The 12304-nt window shown below is 44.7% G+C and overlaps 1 pseudogene; it reads left to right on the top strand.

Moving 5' to 3' along the window:
* Positions 1–1689: 1689 nt before the first annotated feature.
* Positions 1690–12304, top strand: part of LOC106735597 (uncharacterized) — a 20055-nt pseudogene continuing 9440 nt past the window's right edge.

Raw genomic sequence — 12304 nt, 5'->3', positions numbered from 1 at the left:
CCAAAAACAGAAAAGAGAGAGGACTGTGAAGTCAAATGAGAAAAATGAGATAGGGGTAGCAAACCTTCTACGAAATAAACCTTATGGTTCAGATAAAGGTGGCTCAAGCATATGTGTATTCTGTATTCTAAATTTAAGGGAAATAAGTCTTCTGATTTATATCTGAAATGTTTTAGAATAGTACTTTCCCACTGCCCCCCTCTTTTTGCAACTGGTTTATAATGACATCAGGAATATTCATGCCTAATCCCTACACTCCCAAGTGTTCACAAGGCTAGACGATCCTTTATCCATATAAATCATTTAAAAAGAAAACTTCGGTTAAGAGAAAAACAGCCTTACGCATTTGCTACTTAAATATTATTTATTCTTTAAAATAGATTTATTTCAAGAAGCCATCCAGAATACCTTTGAACAACTAAAAATAACCAAAGGAAATTCTGAGTGGTCTACACGGAAAGAGGGAGCAACTGGATACGAATGTTATTAAGGACGCTCACACTTGCATTGAAAGGAAGTATTCTTTCATCTATTAATAGATTTTCTTGTGGTAGGCGAGTATTTATCCTCTAAACATGTAAGTCTCTGTACATAAGTTAATTTTAAAATGGGATGCATTCTTTTTTAAGTTTGCGTCTCTCTTTCATTGGAGAGAGACAGGATCTTCACCAGGGTCCTCACACCGCTCTCCACCCCTCCCAGCCTCGGCTTCTGGATCGCAGGCATGAGTGTGCATGGCCAGTGTGCACAGGGAGACCTCAGGATGAGAAGCTGAGCAGAGCACTGCGGAATGACTGCGCCACTGCAGCTGGCCCGCCATACCTTCTTCTAAAACAGGACCATACTGGAATTGAGCAAAATGCCCCTCCAGTTTATAGCTCACAACGGCCTTGCCTGTGGTTCTTCATCCAGGTGTCCCAGGACCTAGAGCTGTGCCTGATGTTGAGTAGGCACTCAATAAATACTTGATAGTTGGTTGTAATTTTTTTATTTTATAAAATATTATTGGATATGTTTTTCTTTTTGGAGCTTTTCTGTATGCCCATATAATTTAAGTGTGTGTGTGACAACACAGTGGAGCCTTTCAAAATTATGAGCAGACAATTGTATGTGGATCGTGTTCTTTCTACTTGCTATGCACACATTCAATTAAGAGGGTTCTGTAGGAAAATTTCACAACAGAAAAATTCTTTCTATGGGAGAGTGATACATTAATTTTTAAAGCAGCAGGCAATCTCAATGCCTTAAGGGATGAGGAACTCAAGTCCCCTTGAACTGCTGGGCAACGAACACTTCCTTCACGTAGGTCCTCCTGTCCTTCGAGCAGAACCCACAGGGTGACTCACAGGACTCTCTCTAACTTTCCACATCTTTACTTCAAAAAATCTGAGAGACACGTCACTGGGCCCTACAGCAGTTGTTGACAAGTCTATGGCTGTCATAGTTATCTCCTTCTGTTTGCAAATTTACATGTATGGCTTACAAATGTTTCATACACATTATCTCTGATTGTGTCCAATCTTGTTCTAAAAAGGATCTGAAGCGACGTACTGAAAACATATGGAAAAATTTAAACCATCTGGACCAACAGAGGGAAACATAAAGTGGTGGTTAAAACCAAAGAGTAAAGGATACAGTCAGGAAGCCACAGGACCCTTACGGAGTCGAAATTGGCCCTGAGCTTCCAGGATGACAAGGCGCAAGAGTACTGTGATCAGTTATGTGGTTCTCGTGACCAGAAGAGAAGCAAGTAAGTTCCCCAGAGTCAACAAAGCTGCGTCTAACCTCCATCTTGAGCGTCAGAAGAAATCAGTTGTGTGTGGCTTTTTATAAAGAGACCTTTAGAAATGAGGTGTAGCGGTTTCTGAAACTTGGTTAAGAAAATGAAATGGTTTTCCGATTATGATTTAAAGAATGAAATATTACCATATAATTGAAAATATAAAACAGGCATGAAGCTGCTCTTGTGACCCTGGAGCCCCGGGGCACAGTCTCCCCAGCCGGATGTCCCCAGCCCTGGTCCAGGGGCTCCTAGGGCACCAGAGGCACAGAACCACCTGCTGAGCGAGAGCTCAGACCCCAGCTACTCTCCCACCCTGACTAGAACCGGACTCGGGGGAACCAACAGATGTGTATTGGTGACATCACTGGACTCCTACGTAGCTGACTGTGGTTCAAGCCAGACTTTAACCCAGTGGCTTAAAACTCACACTGGGTGCGCGTGCATGCGTGACTACCCAAGATCTTGAGAGGAGAATGGAGGAGAAAGGATTGCAGCGTGGCTATCTCCCTCTGGAGGGTGATTTCTCACTTTCCCTCTCTCCAGCAAGCACACATGCCCTATAGCAAACATCTCTCTCTTAAAAAATAATGCCCCCCCAAAAAAATTATAATCAGGGAAGCCTTCCCAAGCTCCAGTTTCACACTGTAACAGAGGACTGAGCATAGGACCTATCTCACTGAGTTCATGTGAGTATTGAAACATATCCTGGTGGCACAGAGGTAAAACTCGATGCCCTGTGAAGTTGATCCACATGGGAGGTTCTGGGTTCATGACCAGAGACCTTCCTGAGCATGCCAAGCCCACGACCCGGGCCTAATGGAAGCTAGGGGTAGATGGTGGCGTCAAAATCCTAGAGAGGGTTCTGTCTCTCTTTCTCTTTATCACTCATGCAGAAAATAAACTTTAAAAAAATTAAGTATTTTAAAACGTTGAGTACAATGGTAAAATGAACTGTTATGATTGTTGCTATTATAATTATGAAAGTGAAGGCATTTGGTTTTGGAGTCACGCACATCGGGGTTTGAACCTCTGTTCTGCCACCTTCTGGCTGTGTGACCCCGAGAGCATTTACTTAACCCTCTGAGCCTCTGTTTCCTGACCCATAAGGCAAGTATGATATCTACCTTACTGGACAGTTCTAAAATCACATGTGACCACATAAGGCAAGTACTTAGCAGAGTACCAAAAAAAAAAAAAAAGGCATAAAATAATCACATACTATTTGTCATGTATTACTAGAATATTTTATATAGCTAATACCAATCTTATACTGATTTCTTCCTGTTATCCAAAGGAGGAAAAAGACTCAGAAAAAGTAAGACTGTGATCGTAAGTTCAAGGAATGTCCCCTGGTTAGCTGTATTTGTAGTACCTAGCCCCCCTGCTAGAAAGGAGACATCCTGTGGATAATTCATTCCTTGGATTGAGCAACTGGCCCAAGGTCTCAGCCAGCACGTGGTGTAACCAGCACTCAATCACAAACTCAAACAGATGCCGCCGCCAAGGAGCAGAATGCACATAAGAAGAAAGACTGAGGCCAGAGATCCGAGACACCCCAACATTTGAAGTTAGGTAGAGAAAGGGGCCAGGACAGGAGTGTGAGGAACATTCATAAAGGAGGAGAAAAACCCAGCGAGGACGGATGAGGTCAAAGAAGCCAAGAAGAAAGAGACATTAGCAAGGAAAGTATGACCAGCTTATAAACACTGTGGGGAGATCAGACAAGGCACCGTCTGCGAAGTGTCTGCTGGAGTTAGTGGCAGGAGGGCTTGGTGACTCCAGTCACTGCTGTGCCTGAAGGGTGGCCACGACAGAAACACAGCTGTGCGAGGCACAGTGAGAAGGATTTCTTCTTATTTTCTCCCACGAGATTAGGCTCTGGCGCTGGAGGTGAGATACAGGAGTGAGGTTTTCTGTTTGCTGTGATGTGGGAGCGGTCTGAGAACTGCTGACGAGAAGGCTGTAGTGGGTGAGGCTAAAATTGTGGAAGGGCAGGTAAGCAACAGGGCTTGGCGATGATAAGGCAGGAAGGCTGGAGACCCAGAACGTAGGTATGAACAGCCCCAGGACTCAGCGGGTGGTGCAATGATGCTCTGTGAGGCTGCCCCCCAGGGACCCGTGGCTGGGTTTCAGGTTAGGGCCTGGAGACCTCTCTGAGTACAGTGGACACATGAGGCCCATGAACTGAGGCTGACTGAAGCTGGGGGTGGATTGTGGCATCGAGACCCTGTTGAGAATACTTGACTCTCTGACTCTCTCTGCCCTTCTTGCTAATAGAGTAAATAAATCAATTCAATTAACTTTTTAAGAAGTGGCGTGCTGGTTAAGTCAATAGAATCCCATATGGTTCATAGTAGTTCGAGTCCGAGACCTGGAGGTTTGAAAATCTAATCTAGATGCCTGTGAGTTGTGTCCAAAAATCCCAAGAGGAGAATGTAGGTGAACAGATGCAGTGTGTCATCCCCCCTGGAAATACACGAGTATTTCTATCTGTCTATCTGTCTCTCTGGCAAGCATGTGCACCCAATGGCAAAAAAACACCTTAAAAGAGAGAGAGAGAGAGAGAGAGAGAGAGAGAGAGAGAGAGATGTACAGCCCAGAACCTGTCACATGGTAAGTACTCAGAATATTTGTGAGTAAATGAAAAAGGTATGAGAGTGGGTGGGACCAGCAGATGGCATAATGGCTATGTCGCTGGACTCCCATGTAGTCAACTGCGGCTCAAGTCCTGGACCCGGTGGCTGAATCACACTGGGCACATGTGCGTGCGTGCCCAAGATTCCAAGAGGAGAACAGAGGAGAAGGGATTGTGGCATGGCCATCCCTACTGGGGGGTGATTTCTTGCTTTCTGTCTCTGTCTTTCTTGTGAGCTCAGGCGCCCTATAGCAAAAACTCTGCCAAAAAAAAAAAAAAGGTGTGAGAGTGGATGCACATGTTTTCGATGTTAGGTTGCTTTTGTCTGGGAGGGTCTTTTGTATGAGAGTCAAAAGGAAGGGAGACATTTTTGTTTTTGCTATAGGGCATGTGTGCTTGCCAGAGACAGAAAGAGAGAGAGAAAATAAAAAAGCAGCCCGTGGGAGGTGCCAAGATGGCCACACCACAATCTCTTCTCCTCCTCTTCCACTCTCCTCTTCGGACTTTGGGCGCACACACACACACACACACACACACGTCTGGCCTGTTGTGTTTTTCAAGCTGCCAGGTTTGGGACACAAACCACAGAGTCGGCCATGTGGGATCCAGCCACCTTAACCTCCATACCATGGGCTGGCCTAGGAAGGGAAAGTTGGAGAGTTATAAACTAGCCCTTTTGACTGGGTGAGCATCCAACTCCAGAAACTCAGTGTTCAAGGCCCATCAGAGTGGTGACCACGAGGGTTTGATTTTTCAGTTATTAAATTAAAATACAGTGTAGTTTATGATGAGAATCAAATTTAGCACAGTGGATCTCAAATTGCACTTTGCCAAGAATCACTTGGAAGGGTTGTTAAAAATAGAGATTCTCAGATCTTCTCTCAAAACATGTGCTAGAACTGGGCTATTGGCTTCGGAATCTGCATTTCCCTATGACAGTGCTGAGGCAGCCAGTCCCTGGACCACACTTGGAGAACTCTGGCTTAGACTCTGTGCTGATTGAGGTGGACCGCAGAAGCAGTAACCAGAGGAGACCAAGCAGCGGAGAGGCCTGGGTGTGGGTGACTCATTCCCAGGGTTGCTGAGCTCACTCAGGATGAAGACCAGACAGGGTGGAGAAGGGGACCCTGAGCCAGAGGGCAGAGTCATTAATGACTGGGGAAGGGGCCGTGAGGGGTAGGGAAGCAAGCTGGGGTGAGGGTAGGGGAGGTTGCCTGGTGCCAGGAGTCTTACCAGGACACGAGTATTTCAAACAACTAGGAAATAAAGGTCTGCTATTGGTTTCAAAAGCAGGTTAGTCCCTAAGAGAATATATAAGGGAACTCTGTAGTATAGGAGAATAAGACATGCTTATTTAAGGAGGCTACAGAAAAACCTTGTCCTGGGGAGCAAATTTGTTTTGGTTAAACTATAGAACATGTGCTGTGAAGAATTTAAGAGTTAATAAATTGAAGAAAAAGTTCTAGCAGAGATGATGAAAAGTGAGGGGTAAAAATCTGGATTACAGAAGAGGAAACATTAAGCATTACAGGATTGAGAGAATAAAGTTAGACAGAGGGGTTGATATTTTGGGTAAAGATGGAGGAAAGGGACCAGTAGTTAGCGTACTGGCTATGTCGCTGAACTCCCATATAGCCGACCGTGGTTTGAGTCCCGGACCTGGTGGCTTAAACTCACGCTGGGTGCATGCACGTGCGTGCCCAAGATCCTGAGAGGAGAACGGAGGAGAAGGGATTGCGGCGTGCCCATCCCCGCTAGGGGGTGATTTCTCGCTTTCTGTCTCTCGGTCTCTCTCTGTCTTTTTGCCCTATAGCAAAAACCTGTCCAAAAAAAAAAAAAAAAAAAAAAAAAGATGGAGGAAATAGGGACCAGCAGATGGTGTAATAGTCATGTCATGATGTCAAGGTCTCTAACATGGTCGACCATGGTTCAAGTCCTGAACCCCAGAGGACTGAAACTCATGCCGGGTGATTAGTGTGTATGTGCCCAAAATCCTGAGAGGAGAATGGAGGAAAATGGATCGTGGAGTGGCCACACCCCTGGAGGGGGGGGTGATTTCTTGCTTTCTGTCTCTCTGTCTCTCCAGCAAGTACACATGCCCTATAGCAAAAATCTCTCTAGTAAATAATAATAATACATAAATAAGATGGAGGAAATAGGATGTGACACACAGAATTAATCCTGACAGCCCCAAGAAACAGACATTTTTTCCACTTACTAGGTACACTGGTGGCTGGGGAGAAATTTTTAAAAAGGAGAGATGGCCCACTGATTTTTTAAAAATATATATTTTCTTAAGTTTCTGTGTCATACATATGAATCTCTCAAACTTTCTCAGTTCACAATGTCCTAGTGACTCAATTTTTTTTTAACAGTAGTCCTGGAATAAAAGAAATACTTAATGGCATATATATATATATATATATATATATATATATATATATAAACACACACACACCTTAATGGACCTAAGTACTTAGGTCCAAACAGTTTAGTAAGTATTTGTGACCTAACAATTTACAAGTTGTCTGAAAAATAATAAGCATAAAGTGAAAGAAAAGTATATTTTCACTTCATCTTTAATGAACGTTCACTAATGAATGGGGCATGCCTACTGGCCCCTGGACCTTAGGTACCGTCACCCTCATTTCCTGCTCCACACTGACTTTCACATAGCATTTTTTTTGAATCATAAACATTGCTCCAAATCAAGTTTTACAAGGGTATGATATCATTAAAGAAATGTAGCTGAATTGTTATTGAAACTATTAATGACCTTGAACTGAGAGACTCTGTAGAGACCTTGCAGTATCTGACAAATGTCTCTGCATTGCCTTGAAATGTTCCATATCCCACTATCCCGCTGTGAGTTTGATTTGAGGCCTCAAAACACGTTGAAGCACAGTTTGGTAACTGTGGTTATTTTGGTACTTTGGGTGGGTACTTTGCTAAAGAGTTAGGGTACTATGCTTATTATGGGGAGCCACCAAAGGGTTTTAAATGAGAATTTTAGAAATATCAGAGTGGAGAGGATAATGGAGGAAAGTAAGAACAGAGACAGGAGACCAATTAATAAGTCGCACAAATAGCTCAAGAAATAGAATAAAGGCTCAAAGCAAAGTCCTGCCAGTGGCTGTGAGGAGAAGGGACAGGAGAGAGGGAAAAGGCCAGAGGGTTCTTTTTTTTATTTAGAGGTTTTTGCTATAGAGTGTGTGCACTCATCAGAAAGACAGAGAGAGACAGAGAGACAGAAAGTGAGAGATCATCCCCCAGTGTAGGATGGCCACGCCGTAATCCCTTCTCCTCCATTCTCCTCTCAGGATCTTGGGCATGCACACACACACACCCACTTGGCATGAGTTTAAGCCTCCAGTTCCAGGACTCGAACTGCAGTTGACTACATGGGAGTCCAGCAACAGCCATATGCCAACTGCTGGTTCCAGAGGGTTCTTAATGTGGCCCTGCAACTCTGGCAGTCTACCCACTGAGAAGCACAGGGTTGCCTCTCCCTGAGTATGGCTCTGAGAGTGCTTGAACAATAAACCACAGCAGCAGTGACAGTCTGCCTGCCAGCTTCTGGTCAGACTGCAGAGAACTGACAGCTTCCACTTTCTGTCTCGTGCCCATTCATAGAATCCACTTCCTGTCTCAAAGGTATTGGTTTCTCATGCCATGAGTCAATCTGATGGGCAGAAACAAATGTAGGTCTCTGGGGTACAGCCTCAACTGGGTCAGCCACAGACCCACTGACTTGCCGGCCATCTGAGCAAGTGGTGCTGGAGTGAGGCCTTGCCACCCCAGAGCAGCCATGGCTGCAGGTGACTCACAGGACACCTTATTTGCATATTCATGAGCAATGTTAATGAATGCTGTTTTAATCTTCTAATGGTTTACTATATATCAATAGACAAATGATGCAAAGCTAAATTTATTTAGTTAATTATTTTTTTTTGATTTTGATTTTTTGAGCGGTTTTTGCTATAGGGCACATGCACTCGCTAGAAAGACAGAGAGAGATAGAGAGACAGAAAGCGAGAAATCACACCCCCCCCCGGGGGGGGGATGGCCACACTGCAATCCCTTCTCCTCCATTCTCCTCTTGGGATCTCGGGCACGCACACACACGCCCAGTGTGAGACTAAGCCACCGAGTCCAGGACTCGAACTGCAGTCAGCTATGTGGGAGTCCAGCAACATAGCCATTATGCCAACTGCTGGTCCCCACAAAGCTAAATTTATTTAAGGTATAACATGCACCAGACACTGTTCAAAGGGCTTTAGGTGAATTGTTTCATTCAGTCTTTTCAACAAATATTACTAATATCTCTGTTTTGATTATGAAACATGAAACTAGAGCATTTTGCCCAGTTCATACAGGTAACTGGTAGTGAGTTTGACATAGAGAAACAGAGAGGCAAGAAAGCCATTGATGGTGACCACATGTAAGTCTGGGTATTGGCGTAGTTCTGCGTGACAAGACAGGAAACAGGAAAAGGGTGCGTCAGGTCTGGGGGTAGGCAGCACTTGTAGGTTTGGTAGTTAGGTAAGGATGCCGAGTAACACTTGGCAATGTGAGCCTAAGAGTTCAAAGGAGCACTTAGAACAACGGAGAAAAACAATGAAGAATGAAATGAAATGAAAGGGATAACCTAGTTACAGAAAGGAGAGGTTGACCAATATTTTCAAATTCTACGGAAAACATGGGTGAACTAACACCTGGCAAACAGGAGTGGGGCCCAGTGACAGAATTGTATTGGTGTGGTAAGACTGGACGACCTTCCACAGTGGACTGAGAGATGGATCAGTGAGACCTTGGAAACAGCGAGGAGTACCATGTCAAACATAGAAAATGGTGGAAAAACCAATACAACTAAAGTGACTTACGCAAAAGCTCTCTGTGGCTCATGTCACTAAAATATCCAAGCTTTACTCACTGCTGGATTCGGCCACTCCTATGAAGTCACCAGGATCCAGTTTCTGCCCTTTCTCTCCTGCTTTGCTCCCTTTCCACGAGGCTCTCCTCCATGGGTTAGCCTACAGTCTGTGGCAGCTTTAGCTATACATATTTCTGGGTTTCAACCCCCCCCAGAAATGAAAACCCACTTTCTCAATAACTCACACAAAATTCCCCAAGTTGATGAACTGATCTGCCTGACTTGGGTCATGTCCTTTCCTGAATCCATCCGTGCTGCCTAGCAAAACTGAGCAATTGGTTAGACAAGGCTTCCGTCACAAGGTAGCAGAAGGGGATGGTGCCTCTCGGAGAGATCCAGTACCAATCATGAGAAAGAAGAAGGAGGCTGTCAGTGGAAACCAGTCCACCCACGGTGACGTGAACTGCCACCTTCAGATGCTCAGCTGCAGAGGCAGGGAGAAAACAAAAACCAAAAGTAGGATGGAATGAGAGTTCTATGGAAAAGGGGTGGCTGTACCAGGCAGGCTAGAAATGTATGATGCAAAGCTAAATTTATTTAGTTAATTATTTTTTTTTGATTTTGATTTTTTGAGCGGTTTTTGCTATAGGGCACATGCACTCGCTAGAAAGACAGAGAGAGATAGAGAGACAGAAAGCGAGAAATCACACCCCCCCCCGGGGGGGGGATGGCCACACTGCAATCCCTTCTCCTCCATTCTCCTCTTGGGATCTCGGGCACGCACACACACGCCCAGTGTGAGACTAAGCCACCGAGTCCAGGACTCGAACTGCAGTCAGCTATGTGGGAGTCCAGCAACATAGCCATTATGCCAACTGCTGGTCCCCACAAAGCTAAATTTATTTAAGGTATAACATGCACCAGACACTGTTCAAAGGGCTTTAGGTGAATTGTTTCATTCAGTCTTTTCAACAAATATTACTAATATCTCTGTTTTGATTATGAAACATGAAACTAGAGCATTTTGCCCAGTTCATACAGGTAACTGGTAGTGAGTTTGACATAGAGAAACAGAGAGGCAAGAAAGCCATTGATGGTGACCACATGTAAGTCTGGGTATTGGCGTAGTTCTGCGTGACAAGACAGGAAACAGGAAAAGGGTGCGTCAGGTCTGGGGGTAGGCAGCACTTGTAGGTTTGGTAGTTAGGTAAGGATGCCGAGTAACACTTGGCAATGTGAGCCTAAGAGTTCAAAGGAGCACTTAGAACAACGGAGAAAAACAATGAAGAATGAAATGAAATGAAAGGGATAACCTAGTTACAGAAAGGAGAGGTTGACCAATATTTTCAAATTCTACGGAAAACATGGGTGAACTAACACCTGGCAAACAGGAGTGGGGCCCAGTGACAGAATTGTATTGGTGTGGTAAGACTGGACGACCTTCCACAGTGGACTGAGAGATGGATCAGTGAGACCTTGGAAACAGCGAGGAGTACCATGTCAAACATAGAAAATGGTGGAAAAACCAATACAACTAAAGTGACTTACGCAAAAGCTCTCTGTGGCTCATGTCACTAAAATATCCAAGCTTTACTCACTGCTGGATTCGGCCACTCCTATGAAGTCACCAGGATCCAGTTTCTGCCCTTTCTCTCCTGCTTTGCTCCCTTTCCACGAGGCTCTCCTCCATGGGTTAGCCTACAGTCTGTGGCAGCTTTAGCTATACATATTTCTGGGTTTCAACCCCCCCCAGAAATGAAAACCCACTTTCTCAATAACTCACACAAAATTCCCCAAGTTGATGAACTGATCTGCCTGACTTGGGTCATGTCCTTTCCTGAATCCATCCGTGCTGCCTAGCAAAACTGAGCAATTGGTTAGACAAGGCTTCCGTCACAAGGTAGCAGAAGGGGATGGTGCCTCTCGGAGAGATCCAGTACCAATCATGAGAAAGAAGAAGGAGGCTGTCAGTGGAAACCAGTCCACCCACGGTGACGTGAACTGCCACCTTCAGATGCTCAGCTGCAGAGGCAGGGAGAAAACAAAAACCAAAAGTAGGATGGAATGAGAGTTCTATGGAAAAGGGGTGGCTGTACCAGGCAGGCTAGAAATGTTAGAGACAGAGGAAATGGATGAAACAAACCACTGAGGGGGGAAGAGAACTGAAACATCAGAGAACAGTTGGCAGAAGGTGCTTTGAGCTAGAGGAAGGACACCTTTCCCTCCAAGACCAGACAGAGGATGTAAGATCGGGTACAGATGTAAGTTAGCTTTTAGGAGGAGGAGCAGGAAGTCCAGGAATGCATCTCTTATGACTTCTGTTTTATCTGTGATGTAGGAAGGAAGGTCATGTGCAAAGATTAGGAAGAAAGAGCCTGCTGAGGAAGGGGTATAGTGGCCCTCTGAGGGAGAATGGGAGAGTTTGGTCATGCAGGTGAGTGGCTGATGACAACGTTAAGTTTGAAGGGAGCACAATTCCCAAATTAATTTTGTCTTTTAATATTCATGCCACTGCAAGTTTCAACAAATAGAACATAGACATCAGCTCATTACAGTAGAAATTTGAAATAAAATGATTCTAAAATATGAAGCTTTTTAATTCATTTATTCTCTAGCATGGAGATTATTTTAGCAAGATACCTGTCTTTGTTAGGAAAACTAATTAATACGTTTACCAGGAATTCTATGACCTCTAAGCGTTCTCCACGTGAGTGAAGCTCATCTACAGAAAACAAGAATCACATTTTGTTTATTTTTCCTTCTAGCTTTATTGAGGTATAATTGACAAAACTATATTGCAGGGACCAGCAGTTAGCATAATGGCTGCCACTGGACTCCCACATACCCGACTGCGGTTCACGTCCCGGACTTGGTGACTTAAAACTCACGCCGGGCGCGTGCGTGTGTGTGCCCAAGATCCTGAGAGGAGAATGGAGGAGAAGGGATTGCGGCATGGCCATCTCCCCTGGGGGGTGATTTCTTGCTTTCTGTCTCTCTGTCTCTCTCTGTCTGT

This window comes from Tupaia chinensis, unplaced genomic scaffold (genome assembly GCF_000334495.1).
Source record: "Tupaia chinensis unplaced genomic scaffold, TupChi_1.0 Scaffold000453_1, whole genome shotgun sequence".
Taxonomy (NCBI): Eukaryota; Metazoa; Chordata; class Mammalia; order Scandentia; family Tupaiidae; genus Tupaia; species Tupaia belangeri.
Note: the sequence above shows the minus strand (reverse complement) of the source record. Positions and strands in the feature narration are given on the sequence as shown.